Genomic DNA, 24,236 nt, shown 5'->3' on the forward strand with positions numbered 1-24,236 from the left:
AATATGAATTCTTTTATTTTTCCAGCATTACATTAAGGACTGTACAGTCGAAGTTGATGAATTAAATAATCTCTGTCTATATTTGCTTATATCTTTCTGAGACTGTTACCTTTTCAGCAGAAATTTCTCATTCCTTGTCTCAATCCAGAAGTGACATTTTTGGTAAAGCTTTGCAAAAACTCATTCAGCTGTTTTTGAGTCATCCAAGTATGTAAAAAACAGTTTCCAGCTGTTAAGTTTTCCATAAGCCTTTTTTTTTTTTTTCTTATACAGGCTTGTATAATTATAACACAGCTTTGTTTTAAAACATCAGACTTGACACGTACATAGTCCTGAAAGAGAAGTAGCAGCACTGCCATGTTTGAAATCATTTGGTTTAGAAATAATAAGGCTATTACCACATTAGAATATCTTTTTTTCCCCAAAGATTTTCCCAGACTTCACGCTACAGTTTTCTAACTGTGGACACCACTGAAACTTCTCAACTGTATAAATAAGAAGAAGAAAAAAAAAAAAAAGAAAGAAAAACAAGCACCAAAAATGAAGAAGAGTCACTATTCTTGCAGTCTATGTAAGATGCAACACAGGAGACTGGTGAGCACTAGGAGGAGGCTCTGCCTGCCTATAATTTACTCCATATATACACATTTTAAGAAGAACTGCTGTAGCTCTAGCACTGTCTTCTTGCTCTAGCCCTTTGGTTCTATACTCTCCAAAAATTCAGAGTTGTTACTTATGGTAGGACAAGGACACTGCATTGTTCCCCTTGCCATCACACACAGCCCTCACTGTGCTGACAATAGCTTTCCATAAATAAAGAATAAATGAATAAGATTTACCATTGCATACTCCTGCAGTTTTAATTACTCTGTCTTTGCAATCAGATTGGAGAAGACTCTTTGCTTATATTCTGTCCAGATATGAGTGGAATGACATGATACCAAGCAGTCATTTATTTAAACATTTCATTTAATCTGAGGTATTTCAGTTTTTGATGCCTTAGTGAAGTAAATATTGGTTCTGAGAATATTAATGGTGACTGAAACAGGAGCTGCAGTTTGATTGATTATTGGATTACACAGACTTCACTCTCAAAACTATTTTCTCATATGATGATGTAAAGGCATCTGTGACTTTTCTGCCTTGTGCAAACCTATGGCAGGCTATGAACTCAGCAAGAGTTCTCCTCTTGCAGTAACTCTTTCTCTGCAAAAGGAAAGTCACTGTATGTGTAGCTTTTTTTATGGGGCTAAACTCTGTGAATTTGTACAGCCAAGAAGGAACTCCTTAGCCACTTCTCATTTCACAAAATAGCAATACTTTAATTCCTTCTGAAACATATTCCACTGTGCAGGTGTGAGTCCAGAGAAACTATCAGTGTCAGTGATGTGACAGTGAATCTGAGATGACAGCCTGACTCATCTGAAAGCAAAAGACACAACTCTGATTGGTTCTCATGCAGAGAAATGTGTGCATGTGTGCGTGCATGCATCCTTCCTCACCTTACACTATCTGTGCTTTTAGCTGTACATCTGTAACTCATTCTTATGTCCATTATTTTTGAGAGGCTTTCTGAATCTGTTTCAAATCACATCACACATATAGACAGTGCTCAATAAACAAAATGTGATTGTAATATAATTATGAGGAAAAACTCAGCAGCTCCTACCTATCACATTTTCTTTTCTGGGTAAATCCTCAGCTAAGATCGTGCAGTCAAAGACTCAATTGTAAAGAAGGGGCAGAGGTAAGGTTGCTGTGGGAACATTAACTCTAGATTTCCTGAATTTATGGAGATTAAAATCTCAGTCTTCATAACACATTAGCATACTTTTGTGCATAGAGAACATGGTCCAGGCAAGTGCATTGTTTCTAAAGGAAAAAGTACACTGTTGGATAGATAGGTGCCTGTGTACATTTTGGCAACTGTATGCTACGTAATACAGTTCTAATCAATGCTACTGTATTCTGAAACCAACCAATATGATAACAAAGTGGAAAGAGTAATACAAAATAAACAAACTGTAAGTTATGCTGTATGTCCTGCTACTCTAAGCTTCAGTGTCGAGACAAAAGAAAAGTAAGAGTTTGACATTTGCTGGTTTTTAATCACAAAAAAGATCTGCCAGACACACTCTTCAAGGGCTCTGTCTGTCTGGACCAGGTAGCTGCTACAGTACACAAAGGACTTCACATACTGAGAAAGAAAGAGTGTTCATGGACAATGATGCAGCATTCTTAATTAAGATTTTCATTACTGATACATACATTAAGGTATTGCTAACGCAAGTGCCCAAGCACTCTCATGTACAGGTAGATGTCTCTGATTCTATCTCTAGAAACCCTTTTGCAAATCACCATGAACATTCACCAGCCAAGGCTCAAAATCAGCTCACCTGCCCTTTGCTGTTATGACAATGAGAAATAATAAATGATATTTTATTTTTCTGACAGATGAGAACTTAACACTTTGTAGGTATGGGAATGAATAGGACTCTGCAAGACTGCTACAGTCTATTGAAACTGATTTGGATCTCACATCTGTTTGATGTTGATGTAACATCAGGAGCTTCAATAGCACAAGTGTAGCAAATGTTCAAGCAAAAAAGGGAAAGGCATACAGGCAAATGGAAAATGGGATAAAACACAACATAAGTTTGCCAAAGGTAGACTGTAGTAAACTAACCTGATAACTTTCTTTGATAAGGTAACTGATTATTCAGACAAAGGAAATGCAGTAAATTAAATCTATCAGTAAAGCATTTGATACGGTATCACAAGGGAAATTATAAGGTAAAATGAAGATTAGCAAAAGGATTGTAAAGTGAGCAAATGCTTACCTGAAGAGAAGTGTTGAAAACAGAATTAATGGGCAGGATGAAGGCTATAGTTCTACAATTTTTTAGTTTAAAAAAAAAATAGCATTGTCTAAATTAAAAAGTTTGAGAGGAGTAATTAGCTTTATGAGACCCCTCAAAAGGAGGGGACAAGAAAGAGGAAAAAGAGGGAACATGCTTAGCAGCCATAAAATAATTTATCAGCTTTAAAAAACTGGTCATTTGCAATACTTAGGCATTATTCACTTGCGCAGTAATAAATTTTGGGTAACACTTCATTGTTATTTCTATGGTTTTGTCCTTTGAGAGAGCCACAGATCTCTCAGTAGTTTACTTGAGCATTAAGCATCTAGTTCACTTGCATGCTTTGGAAGCACTGTTACTCCCAGAACAGGAAGCACCTTCTGCTACAGATCTACCAGCTGAATGCCTTAGGTCTCTTTAAAGACTGGACCTTGCTTTACAGCAAAATGCTGTTCGAATAAGATGGTGAGGAGAAATATTATGTAAACAGAAGAACAACAAAGAGAAAAAAAAATAATTAAAAAAAAAAAAGCACTGCTTATCCTTGAAGTACTTGCATGCTTTTCTTGATCTATTTGGGCTATGATGTTTTAGGAATTTCTTCGTTAAGGAGAACTGGGCTGACCAGTAGCAAGGCTACAATATCGCACAGGCATGATCTGAGCCATGACATGCTTCAAAACACAGGTAGGCAAAGATGGAAAGTGAAGACAATACTACAAAGTCACGTTAGAAGATACTGATGTGAGGTTAAGTTGACGGCTCCAAAGGAAATGATCTGGCAGTGTATTTTCAACGAGCTTGACAATCTTCCCTGAGGCATGCCTCAGCCTACAGGTAATCCAACGACTAAAAAAGTTACCTTTCCATTAAAGTTCATTGGAAGAAAAGCTGCATTTTTCTTTTAGTCTTCCATGGCAGAATTTTAATTTCTTAATATCATAACTAGATCATGCTATGCATGCATGGACATTTACAGCAAGAAATTCACACCAAGCATCAAAACTTGAGGGATTTAAGTGCAATAATTGAAAAACAATTTGTGAAACATACTATCCTTTGAGGTTGGTTATATGCTGATCACACATTGTAGGTATTCTTCACACCCTTCACTGCGTACTGCAGAGCATCCAGACTGTAACACATTAATTTCTGTCTTTTATCTAAAACAGAGTTTACTGCAAAAAGTGAAATTCTATTAATCCCTTTTAAAGGCATCAAGAATAAGTGAAGGCAGATGAATATGAAATTTAAACACACATCCAGTTCCAAATGTTGTAACTGATCCATACTTCTGTGATTGGTTAAAGAAAGAATACCTTAGATTGTAGGTATTTGAAGTTTGGATCCTTATTTTGCCTCTGAAAATTCAAGCCATTTTGCATATGCTTAAGAAGTTAAAACGTTAGAAAATAGCATTTGGAAAACTGATACAGATACTCTATTAAACTTAAAACTCAATCTGGTGAAAGAGGAGAGCAAAATCTATTCAAATCCAAAAGCATTTGCTTTCAGTTCTGTTAAAAAAAAATCTAATATTTTGAGCATGCAAACATATGAAAATATTACCTGGGGGGCTCTATTTTTGAATTATATTCAGCATGATATTATCCAAAATGATGGATGCAGCAGTGAGCAAGAGCTTCAGAGGAAGAACACATTATTTCTTAATATGCTATGAATCTTTTATGTCTAAGATTTCCCATTCCCACCAAGAGGTAAACTAGCCTTCACAAATTGTGGCCTGAAGACTAATCAATGTTCTTCCATAAACGGCCTTTCAATATCTAAAGGGGAGCTACAGGAATGAAGGGGACAGACTCTTTAGTAGAGTCTGTGGTGAAAGAACAAGGGGAAATGGTTTCAAGCTTTAAAGGGGGTAGATTTATGTTGAATATAAGGAAAAGGTCTTTCACAGTGAGGGTGGTGAGGCACTAGAACAGGTTGCCCAGCGATGTGGTGGATGCTCTGTCCCTGAAGACTTTCAAGGCCAGGCTGGATTAGGCCTGGGCAACCTGATCTAGCTGTGCATGTCCCTGTTCATTGCAGGGAAATTGGACTAGATGACCTTTAAAGACCCCTTCCAACTCTAAGGATCCTATGATTCTATGTTTTGACATGTGCAGCTGTCCAAAGAAAACTCCATGGTAGATGGTTTCCATTTGTTTTTAAGCGAGAGGGTTGGAGAGAATAAGGAAATGCATGAGATACTTTTAAAGGCTCATTTTAAATCATGGTGTCCTATACATAGGACACTCAGCATACATTTGGAGACTTGGTCTGGCATTTAGACATCTGTGAGTACCAGTATTTCAGTGACAGCCTCAGCACTCAAATTTATGACCCTTCGATAAAGAGGTGGCTTTTGGGAAACCATCTATTTCTGGATATCTGGTTTCATAATAATCAGTCCTCTAGTGCTACTTGCTTTTAGCACTTTTTTTCCCCCGGCTTATATCTGTTGTACATTTTAAGGAGAAAGGTAAACAGCATGATGTTAAAGTTCGGTGCATCAAAGAGAATTTTTAGATAAGGAGAAGGACTAACAGCATTTTTCAGAAAAAAAAGAGAGACATGTGGTGGGATAACTGCAGAACAGCAACACACTTGCCCAAGTTGGAAGATAATTTACCATAACTGCAAAGAGATTATTCTGTAAAGCTCTGCTGCACTCTGTCACTGTACCATTTTGCACACTGATTTCAGACCTAACAAACTGGACCATCTTAATATTTGGATGGTTGATGTTCAAACTGCTGTAGGCAATGCTGCTACTACTTCAGCAAGGTGGTTTTTTTTCAATCCAAATAGATTAAATGATCCCTATGTGAACTTAAAAAAAAAGAAAAAGTGCACCGACCAATTGTATTTTCTTTCTGTCACTTTCTTTTTTCTTTTTTTCTTAGCTATACCTAAAATACTGTGCTTCCAGAAGTTTCTAGTTTGAAGTCCAATTTTTCTGCGGTAACCTGTTGAATTTGTTACACTTCAAAGAAAGCTAGCACTCAGTACATTATATTGCACTAATTAGATGAAAAATAACCCAGAACAAAAGGATCTCCAATAAGCATAATGGCAGAAAAGGATGACATTTTCAGTTGTCATGCAAGCCAGTCTCAAATTCAATCTCATTCAGCGTCGGAGGATATTTTGTAGTTACTGCAATTACAAACAGGTTGCTTACATTCCTCTGTCATAATTCACACATCATCTTCACAGCTATGGGTAGTCATTATTATTTGTATTTAAGTTGAATATTAACACTTAAAATAATGCTTCCGCACCAGATTTTGCCCTTTCCCCGCTCCCAGCTAGTTCTATGATTTTCGGGATAGGATCTATTTTTATTGAAGATATTTTAGAACAAAACCATGAACTTTATCAGAGTCATTTTAAAGAAGCCAGCTTTTTTTTTTTTTTTTTTTTTTAATGCAAGCCTTTTGCTGAAGTCCATCTGACAGTTGTCTTCAGATAAAGAATCAAGGCTGAAGTTCTGGCACTTGTGTAAGAACATTCATCACAGAGCGCATTCTCAGTTACACATTTTGATTCTTATAAACACTTCAGAATAGAATTTCTCCTCCACTTCTATTTCTAGCTTGTTTCACCGTTTCTCTCACTTACAAATGCCAAATATAGGGCCTTTGCTCATGTTCTCTCTTTTTTGGTGAATTCCTTTTCTTCAGGAGGCATACAATAGCTAGGAAAGTACTATCCCTTTCCTGTCTCAAATCGCTGTGTAGGTGACCATTCCCTTTGAACAACTTCTTATTTTCTTGAGTGGATAAGCTGATTCTTCTGGATAATTTGCATGTCAATTTATTACATTAAGTATGATAATTCTTGAAAAATGCTAGCTCTTGAAAGCTGTTGTAAATATGAGGCTTATTACATCTAGACTTTTTTTGGCATTTTGCAAATGTTCATTTTTGATTCATGAATAAGCTTGACCTGGAGGTTATTATCCTCCTCTAAAGTAATGGAGAGCTTAAGAAACTTGAGAACTGAAAAGATGCCTCCTCCCTGTTCCTGTTCACTGTTGCTGTTCTCAAGTTCCTCATCTGCAAAACAACACTAAGCACACAAACCAAATAAAGGGGTTCAGATGCTGCTAATTAGCAGATATTTTACAATGATGGTTCAGAGTGCGACTGACAACAGTTTGCTGGTGAACAAATACCAACAGCAAGAACATGCATGTAGATAGCAAAGACTACTCAAGCATCATGATGTCCAATAAAGTGAATATTTAATCTCTAAAACTGGCAACTGGTAGGCTGGGACACAGCTGGGTGTCTTTTGACACACAAATCACTGATCATATGATGGATGTTTCTCATAAGTATGATGAGATCAGTAAGATGCTGCTCATCTTCCCTTAGGTCATCATTACTTGACCGAATATGTGTTCGTGAAGCTGAGGAATAAATGGCACTTTTTTTTTTACTGGGATGTCAAAGCAAGAGAATCGGAATCAGTGCAGAATCTAATAGGAATTATGTCAGAGTTCACCCCAGTTAGATCAGAAACCTATTTCAAAGAAATGAACAGATGTTCATGGAATTAGTTTAACGTGACATGCAACTTCTCTGTATCTGGATCACGTTGGGGCATTTCTTCCATGCACTTACCCAAAGCTAAGAGTGGATAACTCTTCAATATTGTATGGGTTCCACCTGAATGGGTAGTGCTCTAGAAGTAAAAAGAGTATCCTCTCTTTTTAGTAGCTACCTATCACCTTAGTATTGTCACCATCTGTTATGCATATTGACAACATGATTGAAAAGCTCAAGAGTGGTTAGAAGATTTTATTCCATGGAAAAAACAAAGGATTCACCTACTCCTTTTAAACTCCTGAAGATATTCTAGTGAAGCAGAGATTAATCTTATGCCCCTTAAATTTGAATGTTGCTTGGGAAAGAGGGACTTGAAATCCCTCCACCTCTGAAAACCAGACAACATACTGACAGACAGGCACATAATCTGGAGGAAGAATGAACAGTCAGGTTCTAGGCGAGGATAGGAGAAGAAAGTCAAGCAGTGGGAAATGGGGCAGAAGACAGAACAAATCTGTTATTATTTATAGATCAGAAACATGCTTGGCAGGGACCATTAACAGGTTCTAATGCAGGAATGCCCAATTTGATTTTTTCTGTTATGCAAAACAACTTAAAAGATCAGAGCCCTGAAGGACCTACCTTATAAAGAGAAAGGAGAGAGCCAGTACAAACAGGACAAACTTATACACGTCTGAAATAAACTGAGGATCCAATGAAGCTTGTTCAGCTGGGAATGGAAGAGCATGGAGAAGCCCTCAGCTGTAGAATAAACTTGACTTAATGGAGCAAGAAGGTGTGTAAGTCTAGCTTTACAGGTCAGGAAACAAAGGCAGACATCAGGGAAATTATTTGTGGTCACACAGCAGAACACTGTCTGAGATGGATTTTGGCTCTGGATTTCCCCATGCAAATGCAACATGAACCTAGTTTGTTGCCTCTATCCAAACAACCTTGTACACAGTGCCTCACGGTGCTGAGGCAGAGCATGGATGAAATGATGTGCTTGTACCAGTGCTGATGGCATTGCAGTCCCTGCTGCAGACATAAATGGCTTTGTTGCTGCTGCAGGAAGTGTTAACACAAGCAGTGTGCACTTCGAGGCCCTGAGCATCATTAACAGTTTTTATCGATATTATGAAGTTCTGCAACAAAAATAATAGGATTTGTCAGGGGCTGTTATGAACCGCCCCTGCTGGATAAATACATAATACATGATGGCAAAGGTCTGATGGGACTTTAATCAATTGCCTTTCTGAGTCAAATAAATGTCACATTAGACGTAAGCCATGTTGTATTCTGTAGGGGCCTCTGCTCCCCTTGTCTCACAGGCCTGACACTGCCACGGGGAGCTATGCACACGCATAGACTCTTACTTATTTGCAGCAAATATATCAGAGCAAAATGGGAACAGCATGCTGTAAATTACAGATTTGGGACACTTCACAATGAAAAGAAAAGGGGAACAGAAAGAAATATGGGGCCATCATTGGCATGAGAGGCCAGTTCAAATACATCTCTGTGGTAGCTGGCATTGTCATCCCACCTTTGGCAGTCACTTCAGCATAGCTCATGTTTGTGCCCATAGGGCAAGGGAGAAGCAAGTGTGCCATTTCCCTGTGCACATCAAAAGTATTGAGTCATTTAAATGTTGAAGACACTTAATTTAGGTCTCCTATCAGCAAAAGAAAGCTCTTTGTTTCACCACACACCTGAAAAAAAAAATCTGAATATCCCTTTGCACTTCAGCATTCATTTGAAGAAATTCCAAGAACCAGAATTTAACTTGAACATAAATTTGCAGGTTTAATTCCTCTCTCAAATATGAAAGAGCTATTTTTCTTCCTGTGCTATGTTTTCTTTTCTTTAACTCCAGGCAGCATATTAACAGCCATCTATTTTCCTCTCTGAACAGGTTGTAGGAATGAATTTAAATTGCGAAATGGAGATCTGAAGTAACACAAAGTCCAGACGTATTTGGACATGGAGTTCTAATCCTAAATTTAAAAATCCTCATTATTTTTGGCATTTGCTAAATACAGCTTACGTACCTGAAAACAGTGATTAATATGCTGGTGGATTGGAAAACTTTGGTCTGTCTTTACTTAATTACAGTAAATATTATGATGTGGTAGTGCTATATTTCCCCTTATCTCACATCAAAAAGTTTCACTGTTATAATACAGTAGATTTCACTGCCAAAATGTGTTAAAGACTCTTAGCAAAGTGCAAACTTTTGTTCTGAGTACGTAAAATCATCGCGTGTTAGAGCTTGGCAGAGAATGGAAAAGCAAACTCTCCCAAAACTTCAATCTCCTGTTCCCCTCAAAAACAAACAGACCAAAAAAAAAACCACCAAAAAAACCCAATGACCAAAAAACTTCAAACCATTAAAATTTTAATTCTTCCTGTTCTAGATCTGAAGAACACAACTACCTGGATTTATCTAGTATTTTCTCCAATGAAGAAAGTCAATACACTGACAACTTACATAGCAACAGCCAAACCCAAGTGAATGAGAACAGGCAAGAAAAGACACCTACATTACATTTTCCAAATAAATTACTAACAGGTTTTTAATTCTGATACTGTTAGGTGTCAAAGTGGATACAACATATTTAATCTACCCAGATAAGAAGAGTAGGTTGTTACTAGATGGGAAGCCACACTGGACTGGTGTGAGGAACAGTTCCATGGCACCGGGAGTGTCTGGTAAGGATGGGTTGAAATGCTAGTTGACTGTCTCCTACACTTGCCTAGCTCTTGCACAGCACGGAATACTATATACTATTAGAGATCAGCAAAGTAATACCCTTTGCAACAAATATATCTCCAAATTGATATGTACATACTGTCATCCAAAAATACATGTATCAATTCCAGATCAATCAATCACACGATGTTACTAAGCCTGAGTCCCAGAAGCTGATGCTGCATTAAAATTCTAGGCTACTGTATCAGTACAGCAACACAGCACTGAATTTTGTGGCCATACACAGCAACAGAGGAGTTCACAAATTCTTTGTACTCATTTGAATGGAACTTGAGCAAAATGTACAACTTTCATCAATAAAAAGTATAAAATGCTTGGTAATAAATACTTACACAAGAGTCGGGAAAGGTTCCTTCAGAGGAAGGCCACAAATTGATTGTGAGTGATCTGTAAAGAAAAGGGAGAAAAAAGGAAATTATGAAATTAAGCGATAATAAGCACTCTAAATGATACCAAAATAAAAAAGGGATCGAGGAGCCTCACAGATGGTAGCAGTTCCCACAAGAGAGAGAGAGAGAGAAAAAAAAAAGTGTTTAAAATTTTCAAACTGCATAAATCTTGGAAGTTTTGAAATTACCTGACCCCAAAACCATATAGCTGAGAAAACTGGCAATGGCCAAGGAGCTTTTTAGCCCTGGGATAATTCCAAGCCAGCAGAGACTAAATATCCTCTGGTGGCTGTTCAACAGCCTCCGTGAAATAGGCTTGTGGCTCCTATGGACAAATGCTCTTATCACAAAAACACTGCCAGATTTGAAAGGCATCCTTATTAGCAGCCATGCCAGATGATACAGGACTCTAAAACAGAACTCGCCTTCTTGATCCTGACCTTCACAGAAGAGGGGTTAGGCATATTATTAGGGCTGAGGATGCTTACATTACAGCTGATAGCTGCACAGAAAAATTGTGTTGTCTTAGTTCCTTCTGTCAACACAGTATCTTTTGGACTTGACAGATCTGTTACCCTGAGACCCCCAAGAAGAGAACGGATGCATCAAAACAGAAAAGCTAAGGGATTGCAAACTTTTGGTAAACAAAAGGTCTGATTTCCAAAGCCTACAAAGGAATACCTAAGCTTTAATGCCAATAGCTGTGCAAAACATATTAACATGGGGATGAAGCAATTGACAAAATGAATCAAAGCCTAATACTCTGAATTGTAACAAGAAGATGCACTCCTATTTGACAAAGGCTACCAGATCAGTCTGGTTCTGCCTTCCAAGCTGAAAGAAATCCCGGCAGTCGGAACAGACAGCATTCTCCAACAGATTGCTGAGCAGAGTACCAGGAGCACGACGACCATGGGATCCTTATGGTGCACTCTAGTACTTAAGTCAAGCCGTGGCCCTCGTCTACCGTCTCCTGCCAATTACAAGGAGATTAGCTCATTACTCAAAGCAATTAAAAATATTCACAGAAGTAGAAACCTAAGTTGAGATAGTGAAGAAAAAGGAGGAGCTGCCACAGGAGAGAAAGAAGGAAAGCAATTGGAAAATTTCTTTGGAGTTGTAGCTATTATTTGTGGGAATTATGGGTGTGGTGGAAGTGAGTGCAAGAGAAAGCATGTATGCTCATCTGGATTTTGGTCACCCAGCAATAGTGGTGGAAGAAATACAGCAAAGAACAGAGAGAATCATAGAAACTGCAAGGCAGCGACCAAGATGCTCACAGCATTTATTGGTCAGGCTGCAGAGAGGCCCTATTTAACTGCAAAATTTCTCTTTAAAGAAGAGAGGTAACTGAATTGCATGAGGGAGAAGACAAGATGGATGCTGCCCACTGAAAAGTCCCAAGATGGAATGAGATGGACATGATCGGACTGGGGGAGGGTGTATCACTGTTCATTATTTTACAAGAATCCACAACTATCATGAAAATAAACAGGGAAACTGAGGTGGAAAAAAGCCCTGTTTTGCTAAGCATATATCCCTTATTTGCCTTTTCGAATGTTCCTGAAGATTTAAACATGAAGCCCACAGACACATCTGTATGCAAAGGACTGCAGTGGCTGGGAACTATTTTTTTTTTCAGGGTTTTGGGCAGCTGGGACAGTGAGCTGCACCATGGAAGAACCTCAGACAATAGGTCTGAGCCAAAGAATGTGCTGCTTTGGAGACCCAGAGCTAAAAAGAAAGAAAGAAAAAAAAAATCAGGAAAAAAAAAAGAAGTGTGAGGCATCCAGCATGGGAAAAAAAACACAGAATGGAAAATTTTAGCCCAGTGGTTAGACTTTGGCTGTGTTATAAGTGATATAAAACAAGTTCTCTTTAAGGGAAAGTGTCAAGCAAGTTTGAAGACACGGATGCCAAAGAATTCTACAAATTACAGCCTGAGACTCTGGAGGTGCTGAGTAATGACTTACACCAACATTACCATAGAATTTGCTGTAAGAAATGAACAAGACTGTCATACCCAATTAAAACTGTAGGCTAAGTCTGGACAGGCAGAACATGCTGGATCTGCAAACTAGAATCTGGCAAATCACCAGAACTGAAACACCATAATTTTTTAAGTGATTGTAATTGGTTCAGATACCTGACTACAAGTTCTGTTAAAAAAACAAACAAAAAAAAAACAAACCAAAAAACACATAAATATCTAAAACTCCAAACTTTCCATGTAAAGTATTTGAAAAACAAAACGTGTCTGAGGAAACTGTGATTCATTCCAGGTTAGATAACTGTAGCACACGTATGCTGGAAATAAGTGGGCCAAATTCTCTTCTCAGTGCCCCATGCAATCTTTCAGACTTAATTGAAACCATGAGCAGAACCTGAACCATTAAAATGCTGGGTTGAAACTTTTCATCATATGACACTGTTTGTCACAAGAGACATACTTAACCTAATTACATTATATTAACACAGTAGATTTATTCAACATATACTATTGTATAATGCATAAAAAATGAAGTATGAGAAAGCTGACTATTTTTCTTAGTTCTCTGTTTTACAGGCAGAATAATTACCGGTCCCTATGCCATTTGTTTTCCACCCAGTATTGCTCTGTTTCGTGGGGCAGACAAAAGGAATCCACTGATCTTTTTCGTATTCAATTCCTAGCGTTAATTAATCATTATTACTTGGAAGCAGTTTTGGCCATTGGACAGGATAGCCAGCGGCTAATCTTAAATCTGCTCTTGATTCACTGTGGGCAGATTCTGCCCACTTTCTCTTTCTTTGCTGCGTGAATATGTGCCATTTAAATCACAAAGACAAAAAGACAAGTAAGACATAAACCTTAAGGATATTTAGGAACATCTCCATGATTTTAATGAGAATTAGGCTCCTAAATGCTGAAGAATTTCTTCTTATGGGTAGTTAGATGGTAAAATCCAGTCATATGAGTTATGCTATGTAAGCAGGTAATTGACTTATGAATCTAAAAATAATTTTCAAGGAGACTTAGGCATTCGTGTCAAACTTTTTTGGAAGTTGGTAAAATTTTGGCTGTGAACCACCTGAGGACTTGAAATTTTTTTACCAACATGGAAATGGCAAAGGGGACAGCTTTATCACATGCCACCTACTAAATGTCTTGAATCTAAGACGCAGAGTCTTGCTACATGTGTCCACCTGGATGTGCTATACCTTCTCTGTATATAAACTACAATTCAATTCTGGTGGAGGAGGAATTGTTGTATAATAATATAATATATAATTTGGTATAATAATTATAATAATTATAATAATAATAATATAAAAATTTGGTATAATTTTGTATAAAATTTTGGTATAATAATTTGGTATAAAATAATAATATATAATAATTTGGTTACTAGAGAACCCCTCAGTTCAAAGAAGGCTAAACTGAGTCAGTTCTCTGCTGGGAAAAAAACACTGGAATGGGAGATTCTTTCATCTGGAATTCAGTGGAGCTCTGAAAATGATCTGAGGGGGCAGAGAGGCTACACTGCATCTCTGACAAAGCAGACAGATTACAACAAAATTAAATTCAGGATTTCAGTGGATATAATTGTTGTTTTTATATATTAATGAACAACAATAATATGTGATTCTAAACTGAATACCAGGTTTGACATTTTAATCTGAGCACTCATACTATCCATAAATGTTCATAAACGTCACAAGACCCATACCCTTTGATTGAATTACAATCCAGTATGCAATTTAGGAAACGTGGATTAATCTACATAGATTTATATTTCTGCAGGTTACATTGTTATTTGTTGATTTATATCCTTTTCCCCTAAGTGTCCTTTTCATTGGGAATACAAGAAAATACTTGCAAATCTTTAATAGGAGAGCAAAGGGGAGAAGCTCAAAATCCAGTGAATAGCAGCAGACGGAAACTTGGTTCAGTGAAACCTATGCTAATTATTGTTTCCTTTTTGAAGTCACCTTTGCTAATGGCCAGAAAAATCTTAGTCCCTGTGATATCTCCTATTACCTCCACATTAACTCTTGCTGCAGCCAACAATCACCTTGGCAATGCTGTGCAATTAAATCACCTTTCAATCATCTTACTAAGGAATCCAGAAATGCAAATTGCTTTAATATTAGGATTTAATTATAAAAATGCAAAGGAAGGCAGTTAAATGTTACGGTAGCATACAGCTTCAGTGTCCACAGCACAAGAAAGACACGGAGCGTGTCCAGAGGAAGACACAAAGATGATCAGAGGACTAGAAAATCTCTCCTACCAGGAAAGGCTAAGGGAGCTGGGTCTGTTCAGCCTAGAGAAGAGTTCTCTCTCAGGGGAGAGACCTCACAGTGGTCTTTTCAAAATTTAAAGAAGCTTATAAGAAAGACAGAGTTTTGACTAGAGTCTGTAGTGACAGGACAAGGCTAAATGGTTTTAAACTAAAAGACGGTAGACATAGATAACACTTTAGGAAGAAATTCTCTACTCAGAGTGTGGTGAGGAACTGGCACAGGCTGCACAGAGAAACTGTGGGTGCACCATCTCTGGAGGTATTCAAGGCCAGGCTGGATGGGGCTTTGGACAACCTAGCAGGAAGAATCTCTGCCCATTGGAGGAGGCTGGCACTAAATGGTATTTATGGTCCCTTCCAACCCAAGCCACTCTTTCATTCTATGATCCCAGATGCATGAGAGCACTTTAGCCTCAGACACATAAGATAGAGAATCACAGCAGACAAAGTTACATGGCAACATATGGAGGAATTTCAGTTTTTTCCTTCATGCTCCTCGAGGTGATGCCTACTTTAACTACCAAAGCATCAAGAATTTCATTTTCACCTGTATTGTCCTCACTGCACAACGGTATCTGCTTGGGGACAGATATTTACATCTACTTAAACAGTGTCCTAAAGCACGGGAACAGGCCAAAACACCTGTTTCTACCTGGCAGCAGCACTTCTGTAAATTCTGGCCTCCTCAGAAGCCCAATTCTGCTCTCCTTGAAATCAACAGTTTTCTCAAAGGATGAATTAGGTGTTTTTACTTCTGTGTGCCTATGAGAACAGGGACAATGCCACAGTGCAGCCCTCATAGTTGTGAATTCATTAATTCATGCAAGTATTACGAGAAGGACTGGCTGCTCCATCTAATAAGGAAGGAAATAAACATTACTCTGTTGAGTTAAGAGCTAGGAAAGTGATGAACTGAGATGGTTTTAAAATTGACAGCTTATTTCAGTGAAAAAGTACAAATGGAAGGCAATACCACAAGTTGGGCTTGAGGGACAGTTGTATAGTCACGTATCAAGTCTTAGCTTACTGTGCAGGAGAATCAAAATGAAATGATCTTTAAAAATGCTAAGGAGTCTTTGTACGTATTAGAATTAAGGTGCGTTGCTAAACACTGAAACATACTTTCACATGTACTTTGGTTACTCATGATTAAAAAAATTATTCTACTCTTAAATACAGACGTGCATACTCTTTTTAATAAAATAAATAAGCAACCAGTGGTTGTATTAAGAATGCAACAATAACCTGAGAAAAATTTTGAAATGTAATTAATGAGAATATGCCCGTTAATCATCTTCTAAAGACAGTTTGCTTAGAAGATACAGTTGAAAGAAGATAGGGTAACTGACTTTTTATTTCAGTCTCAAACTTGAAGACAGAAAACCTTGTAGTTTATCTTATCACATACTGTAATGGGTTTATGAAGATATAATGTTTTCTTTAATTGGTAAATAATTTATTGCGTAAGATTGTTAAATCTGGACTAGAAAGTGTAATAAAAGGAGAGGGTTTTTTTGTTTGTTTCTTTTACAATTAAGAATAGCTAAAAATGTTAGCCTTGTCTATTTCAAATTTAGAAATATGCAATGGATAAAGGATACTTTTAACAGCCACTCTGCAAGCACAAACACACAAATGCACAAAACAACAAAACAAAAAACTTTACTAGAAAATACATAAGAAAATTTTTGAAGGAATAGATTTTTGAACACACACTGCTTGCCAACAAGGATAGATAATATTATGTTTTGATAAGACAAAAATCCAATTGGAAATTGGACTTTCATGTTTCTGTAAGCTAAATCAAAGAGCCATCAAGGAGCTGAATCATTCTGCAGGTAACTCAGCCTGAAGTAAGTCCTACCAGCTGTTCTCAGTGAAAGCAATGAGGTAGATGAAATAAGAAAAGGAATCTCTTACATCTGCAGACTGAACTCTAATTAACATCCATCGGAGGTCTCCAGCTCCCTGAGAAGAACTTCAGACAAGAAAAGTCTCTATACAAAGCACCTCTGAGGAAAACTTCTTTCAAAAGAAGAGCAGGAGAACTCTCGGAAGCAACAGCACGTTACAGCTTCAACGGCAGCTGCTGTTAAAGGTTCAGCAAAGTGAGAGCAAAATGAGCAAAAAGCCAAAAACAAAAAAAGAGGTGGGGGTTAAATACATTCTTGTTTTATAGTTCAAACATAGCATTTTAAGCCTGGATCTTGACTTTAAGATGGCATGAAATGGTGTTACATTTAACTTTCCGTAACTGTAACTACTATCTTTGAGGAATTCATAAAAATAAGGTAAACCAGGAGGTTTGGTTGGTTGGCAGCTACGTTAAAGCTGCAGCCTCACACAGCACGACCTATTAGCAGAAGGTAGCTTCCCACCAGCACACCAGTCCTTAAAAAGATGAAAAGCTTAGACAGAAGAAAATACAACACCTGTTTGCAGCTCTGGTCTACAATCCACACTCCCCTAACCTACACTCAAGTATCTGTCCCCAACTGAGCAGTGCCAAAGAAGTCAGGCTACACAGAATAAGAAAGCACCATCACATAACACCAAACTATTTAAGTAGACTACATGTGAGTTAACTGAAACACTAAGATGGAAAAGTATGGTTCTATAAGCCAAATGCATCTGTATTAATAAAAGCAATTAGCGAAGCTGGGCTTGTTGTCTATTATTAATAATGAGATAATTGCTATAAACTCTACTGACACATATAAATAGGTTACTAATATGAGGAAGTGACCCTGGAAAATGAGTTTAAGTTATTGGTTGGGAGCTTAGTTTTGCTAATTGTTATTTTCTTTCTGGGTATTAATGTTCCTCTTGCATGATCTGATAAATCTAGCAACGTTGTGATCACTCCTCTAAATGCTATCTTTGGATCATATGTGGTCCCAAGAGCCATGACACTCCAGTGTACTTCACGTAATTTATTTCCAAAGTGAGACATGCTGACTCTCCATAATATTTCTTTCATTTTAACATTTGACTAACATTCAATCTGGGACATAACTACTCCGATATATCATTTTTCCCTGAAGGCACTGCAGATCAGAACTAAAGGGCACTGCGTTTGTAAGCACCACAAAGCAGAGCTAACACAGTGGGATGGAGTGGAAGGCACTGCTAAGCCTGGCTGGGGGGCTGCAGGGGAGCTGCGGGAGCAATGCAGAGCTCTGGGAAGCCTCAGGCTGGGCTTACACTGCACTTGAAAAACCTTGCTTGCTCGCTTTGGAGAGAGCTGTGTACTCTATGCAGTGTTTTAGGACTTGAATATGAGGGAGTCCGTTAAATCAGGAGCAAAGCAGAAGCAAGATCATTTCAGAAAATTGTAAGGATGTCAAATCCGTAATCACACGATTTGTGCTCTCTTTTTTTACAGCTGTACTGCTTTAAACGCGAATACTTGGAACTAGACAAAAAGAATTACAGAAAGTATTTCATTCCCATGTAAACCCCTGCAGACCCACTGAAGTCACTGGGGTTATGCAGCTGCACCAGTGTGTGCAGCATTAAGCCTTCAGTGCCTATAAAGACAGGTTAAATATGTGCCCTTTCTGAGTTTTCCAGAAGGAGAACCAACTTTCTTTTCTAGGATGCCATCATCAATACTTTGAAATTTATTTTTCAATTGCGTCTTTTTGTTCTACGCTTATTAAAATAAATCAAAACTATCTTATAAAGATCCACTAAAACAGCTTCTGGGAACAATGCTTTCCGTTTTATATTTGGTATGAGAACAATGTGCTCTATAGCATGCAGTTAGTTTTGTGACACGTGCCCTGAAAACTGAGTTTCAGGGGAATTAAATTTTTCTTTTTTTTTGTTTTTTTTTGTTTTCAGATGGGGATGAATGGCTGAAGAGGTAAGAAGGCAGTCTCTTCTCACAGAACCTGGTCCTCTTAACACTGCATCTGATCCTGATCCTAAATTTAAACGTTACTGCTGTTTATCTAAACCACCTCCCTTCTTCATTCCTTGTTTTATCAGTTTAACTTCCAAGTGTCTCCCTCTGAGACCCTCCTCACCGATGTGATTTGACAGAAAGAGGAGATTGAGTGGTGCTGGACAGATGGCTTAGCTGGTCACTGATCTTTAACTGGAGAAACCATTTGATCACACAGATAGAGGATAACACTAGACTTTTGATCAAACCAAATTATTACAAAAGGTGATTGAAAACAAAAGGTATATGTCTCTGCCAAACATGATATAAAAGAAACCACACTGTAAGTTCCTAGCACCTTTTCTAGCAGGTCTAATTCTCTGAAGTGACACCGTTCCAGACCTGAACTTATTTTCATAAGACACCAAGTTATTCTGAAGTATCTCAGCCAGGCAATTTCATTTGCTGACCTGGTTAACAAGTGAATAATACAAGGGATGCTCTGAAAGTAATCCCTCCTATGTTATTATATTGGCCCACAACATCAGAGGCGGATGTTGGTGGTATGGCAGTAGAGGCTGAACCTTCCCACCAGTATTCCCTTACATGTTGTTGCCATGTGACAGATGGCACAGAGGGGCAGACTGACAAAATGGCATGAAACAAAAGTATGGGATCAAATTCCTCCATGCAGAAAAAGTTGCACCCATTGACATTTATCGACACTAGCTGAACACTGCTGGAGACCAAACAGTGGGTGTGAGCACAGTGAAGTGGTAGGTGGTGCATTTCAGCAGTAGTGACAGCAGATCACCTCCACTGGTGCAGATTTTTACTGGCACAACATGCAGGCTCTTGTTCACCTCTGGAAAATGAATACCTAATGACAGTGACTATGTGGAAAGATAATATTTTGTGTCTGAGAATTTACTCTATTTAATAGTGCTGTTGTGTTCTTTGTATCTTTTGTTGTTTCCTAGGAAGTAAAAGGAGACATTATCTTTGGAGCACCTACCTATGATGGGATGATCTTCAAGAATATTTGAGGGTTTGGGGGGGGGTTCCAAACTTTCCAGTTATCTAAAAATCAGTATAGTTCAGCCAAATCAATACAACTCATTCAGAGGGGAACTAATATGACTTGAAGACTCTTAGAGTTCAATATGCATATCTCATGAGTTCGATTTATAAAAAAAAATTCCACGAATGAGATTAATGTTACCTTTTGTTATACAGCAGAGATTGTCCTCATTCCCATTTGATGGAATGAATAAATGAAACAATGGAAGTTGATTCAATACTAAATGATAGGCTGCATGAGAATGGCACAAAGCTGCGCCAGGGGAGGTTCAGACTGGACATTAGGAAAAACTGATTTACTTTGAGAGCGCTCAAATACTGGAACAGGCTTCCTAAGGAGGTGGTTGATACCCCATGCCTGTCAGTGCTCAGGAGGCATTTGGACAACACCCTCAAAAATATTCTTTAGCTTTCAATTAGTCCTAAGTTGGTCATGCAGTTGGACTCAGTCCATATACATCCCTTCCCATCAAACTATTCTAATCTATAAAGCATAACTGAGAAATGATCTCTTATCTTTTCATATCCAGTTTACAGTCTGAACCACATCAAGTGAGAATAAAAATCCTTAAAGAAACCTGAAAAGCCATCTGCCTACTGCTTTCAATGAAGAAAAGCTGATCTCTTTGATTACTGAAGCCAAACTGAACAGCAGATACAAAGATTTTACAAAGTCTCTTAGTGGCAAGCTGTAGTTTACATTATTTATCAGCTTCCCTACAAAGGATAAGTGTCTATTTCACAAAGACAAAACCAAAAGCAAACAATTCCAAGAACTTGCCCAAATTCAGTTTACACAGTTTGTTGCATCTAAACGCTTCAAAAAAGTAAACCTTTCTGTATGGGTTGGGCTTGAATATAATCATTATAACATTTTCCCAGCTTATCTAAAAATGCAACAAGTTACAGAAATCAAAAGGAGGTTCACAGGTGAGTCAGTTTAAGAAGGAGCACAATAAACAGGCATTATAGCGTAAGAATATATCAATGCTATAGACAGACTCTATCTTGTAAAGCTATTGCAGAGTTATATTCCATGTTAGTTTGGGAGATCAGTGGGTGGAGGATGAAAGAATCAGATCGAAGGGATGCTATATAGCACAAGAGCAATGCTAGCTCTATTTTGCAACCCATTATTTTCATAAGAACATGAATCAAAGAGATAAACTATGCCAATTTCTTCATAGCTGACTTGTTACAGGATATTGTTTGAGTCTTCACTAATGACTCCTTGAGGTTGGTTATTACTGTGATTAGGAGTTGGGAGGATAGAGGTCTGAGACCTTTCAAAGGAAACATTTTGTTCAGAACTGTTACAGAAAATAAAGTCAGCATTACAGTAACTTTAACAACCCAACCAGGATAATGGTCTGTGCATGCAGACAGTGCTTTTGCTGTTTTAAATGAGGGAGATAAACTCTACATAAGATGGGAAGCTGAGATAACCAGCTATTCAGACTTAGGGATCAGAAAGCTGTCAGCCTGAGAAATATGAGTATCTGTGGAAATGCTCTGGAAAAGGAAGGATGGTGCAGCTATTAGCAGGTGGCAAGAAAAAAAAATAAAAAAGGCTTTAAAATTTGCTTTTGGTTTGTGGCAAGGATAAATACATTAAGGAATCTGAGATACTTCAATGCCCTTGGCAGCCTACTGAGATTTCTTTTTTCTTTTTATGCAAAAGCAGGCTGTATGCAGTGCTATTCTGCTCTGACAGTTAGCCTGAAAAGACCAATGGTCATGCCCATCACTGCTATGAAAACTTCTACAGGCTTCATTAGAAACAGAGCAAAGAGGTAGCTCTCCACTGTGTCAGTCTGCAGCAACGGCAGATAAAAAGCACCCCATGAAGACAAGGGCAGACTTTGTGAGATCTGGTTCCTCATCTAAACTTCCTCTTCACTTTAGTCACAAAACCTTAGTTTTCTCATGACATGAACCTGAGGTTAAAATAACTCACTTCCTCACATGGAATGTTGTGAGGGAATGAATTTAAAATTAAGAACCCTTTTCTTTCATTATCACCTCTCTAATTTATCATCTGTAGCTTTTATCACCGGTACCTACCAGTACAGCAGGGGCAGAGCCAGCAGTGTTTGTCCAAACTCATTTGGTACCTCAGATAGCACAAGGTACCTGACAAAGTTAGTGCCATGGTGTGGTCAAATTTCATCAGAGGACTTTGAGTTAATCATGTTATTTGGGAACAACTAAGAAGGTTATCCTTTGTCAAAACACTCAACTGTTTCCATGTCAACACAGGTGAAACAGTGAGAAACACAGTGGAGAAACTCAGGTGTAGCCTGAGCTCTTTAATAGACTCAGACAGTAACAAACCAACCTGTTAAGTTAGTGTCTCCATCCTGAAAGAGCCTCCAGGAAAAGTTATAGACTACACTAATAACCACACACCAATTGCTAAGATTGCTCTATCTAAAATGCTTGTGTTTCCTCAAAATATGTTCTCCTCTGGAAAGGACAGAGATAAGCTACATAAGCTATACCACATAACCTTGCAGTTGATCACTGTTTTCTTGTTCCAAAGAAGAAAAAATCACAGAAGCAAACAGTGTCTCCCACCTGGCACCATATGAAAGCGATCACCGTGAAGGATTTAATGGAATCAGCTTGTCAAAATGATGAAGCTGAAAAAGCTTTTACAGAATATGTCCATGACAAAAACTTTAGCATAAAGTATATAGTGCAGAGTGGTTTTTGTCATGGCAAAAAGGAAGGAATATCATTAATTTAGACACTAAGTGTAAGGTTCTGCTGAAAACCTCCATGGGATAAATCACAGAAATACAGCCTTGACCAGACAAATGGAGCCAGGCAAGTCCCAGCTCTTGTTAGAAGTTATCGAAAGTGCCATTGAGTTTTTAGAGTCTGTCATCTCTGGTAGATGATAAGAAAAGGGTTGGGCTGTTTTCTTCAGATCCGCAAGCATCTGGCTACAGTCTTGCTGAGGCATATACATGATTGGAATGGAAAATGAGCTCTTTTAAAAGTGCTTCTTAAAGGGACCCTATTCATACACAGTACTTTCTCCCCAAATCTTTTATGGGAAAGAAGCTCATTATGGTCACACAGACAAATGCTGTATAATCTTTCACCCTGTCCACTAGCGATGTGTTCAATCCAATTTACAGCACTTCCCGCTATTCTAGTTCTGGACTCCCCACACAGCTCTCCTTAATGCATACCCATCCTGACCCACTGCTCCCCACCTGCTGTTCTTTCAATTCCAGGCTTCCCTGGAGCACTTACTGCCATTCATGCCTAATAGCAAGGTGGAGCAACTTGATTATACAACTCTGAAAAGTAAAGTTTCTGTGCCTTTTGTGCTGAAACCCCATAATTAAGATACTTATTATTGTGTGTTGGAATGCTCTGAGGCAGTGATGACAGTGGCCTTCAGTTCAGGAAATGACGTTTTGTACCTGTGACAATTTATGTTCACCTAAAAAATAGGCGTTTCTGATTGCAGCCCCTTTTAGCTCTCTTCATAGCTGAAAATCCATCCCAGTTCTTTGCATCCATCACAATGTCAGCATTCAGGGAAATAGGGGCTGGTATTAAGTAGAGAGAGAATCTCAAGGAATCATTTCCTTGGCTCATTCATGCCCTTCTTCGCTTTTGGAACATCCACCAGCAGATTGCAATATATATATACATATATATATATATACAATATATATATATTCAGTGCAGCCTATGCATTTTTATCTACCTTGAGCATTGCTCTTCACTAAGCATCAGTAGTCTGCTTCAGGTACTTGACATCTGGAAGAAGGATGCAGAGGTAGGATTGACCAAGGCAATCAACCATGCCACACAATAGATATACAGCATTGTTTGTCCTCCTGTCTGGATTAATGTTACACTCTTGAGCCCTGAAACCAAGTACTCAAGCCTGTGCTTAACTTCAAATGTGTGAATGCAATGGGACTCGAGCATGTAGTTAAAATTTAACCTTTCCTTCAGGTTTTACTTAGTAGAAATGGACCCATGCATGTGCTTAAATGACTTGCTTTGCAGAGACAATTTATTGAGCTGAAGTAAGAACTGGGAAGAAGAGATGAAGACATCACTGGGATTTGGATTCATTCAGGATTAGAGAAATGGTTCTATGGAATTCTAAAAGTGACTTATTTTGAGACAAAAATCATTTTTAATGCAATACTCCAAGATTTACCAACCCACTGTAGCTTTCTGGTTTGGGATGCAGTTTAATTTTCTTTTGCTGTTTTTACTTAAGCTAGTCACATATGTATGTCCATTGCCATTTGCAGAAGGTCAGGACAGCTCCTGAGCTGCTTACTTTGACTGCACAATGGAGGTGACAAACGTGTGCAAAGCCACATCTCACAGCACTTACCACTTGCTGAGTAAATACATGCGTGAG

General features: G+C 38.2%; 1 long non-coding RNA gene across 1 annotated transcript in view; it reads right to left on the reverse strand.

The window, feature by feature from the left end:
- Positions 1–24,236, reverse strand: part of LOC136052176 (uncharacterized) — a 414,011-nt gene that overhangs the window by 71,215 nt on the left and 318,560 nt on the right. The window contains exon 7 of the long non-coding RNA XR_010622523.1: positions 10,523–10,577. This is a non-coding gene — a long non-coding RNA (uncharacterized LOC136052176). The remainder of the gene's footprint in view (positions 1–10,522; positions 10,578–24,236) is intronic.

Source organism: Cyrtonyx montezumae, unplaced genomic scaffold (assembly GCF_038088225.1).
Source record: "Cyrtonyx montezumae isolate F1298 unplaced genomic scaffold, pur_monq_1.0 scaffold_3, whole genome shotgun sequence".
NCBI classification, from domain to species: Eukaryota; Metazoa; Chordata; class Aves; order Galliformes; family Odontophoridae; genus Cyrtonyx; species Cyrtonyx montezumae.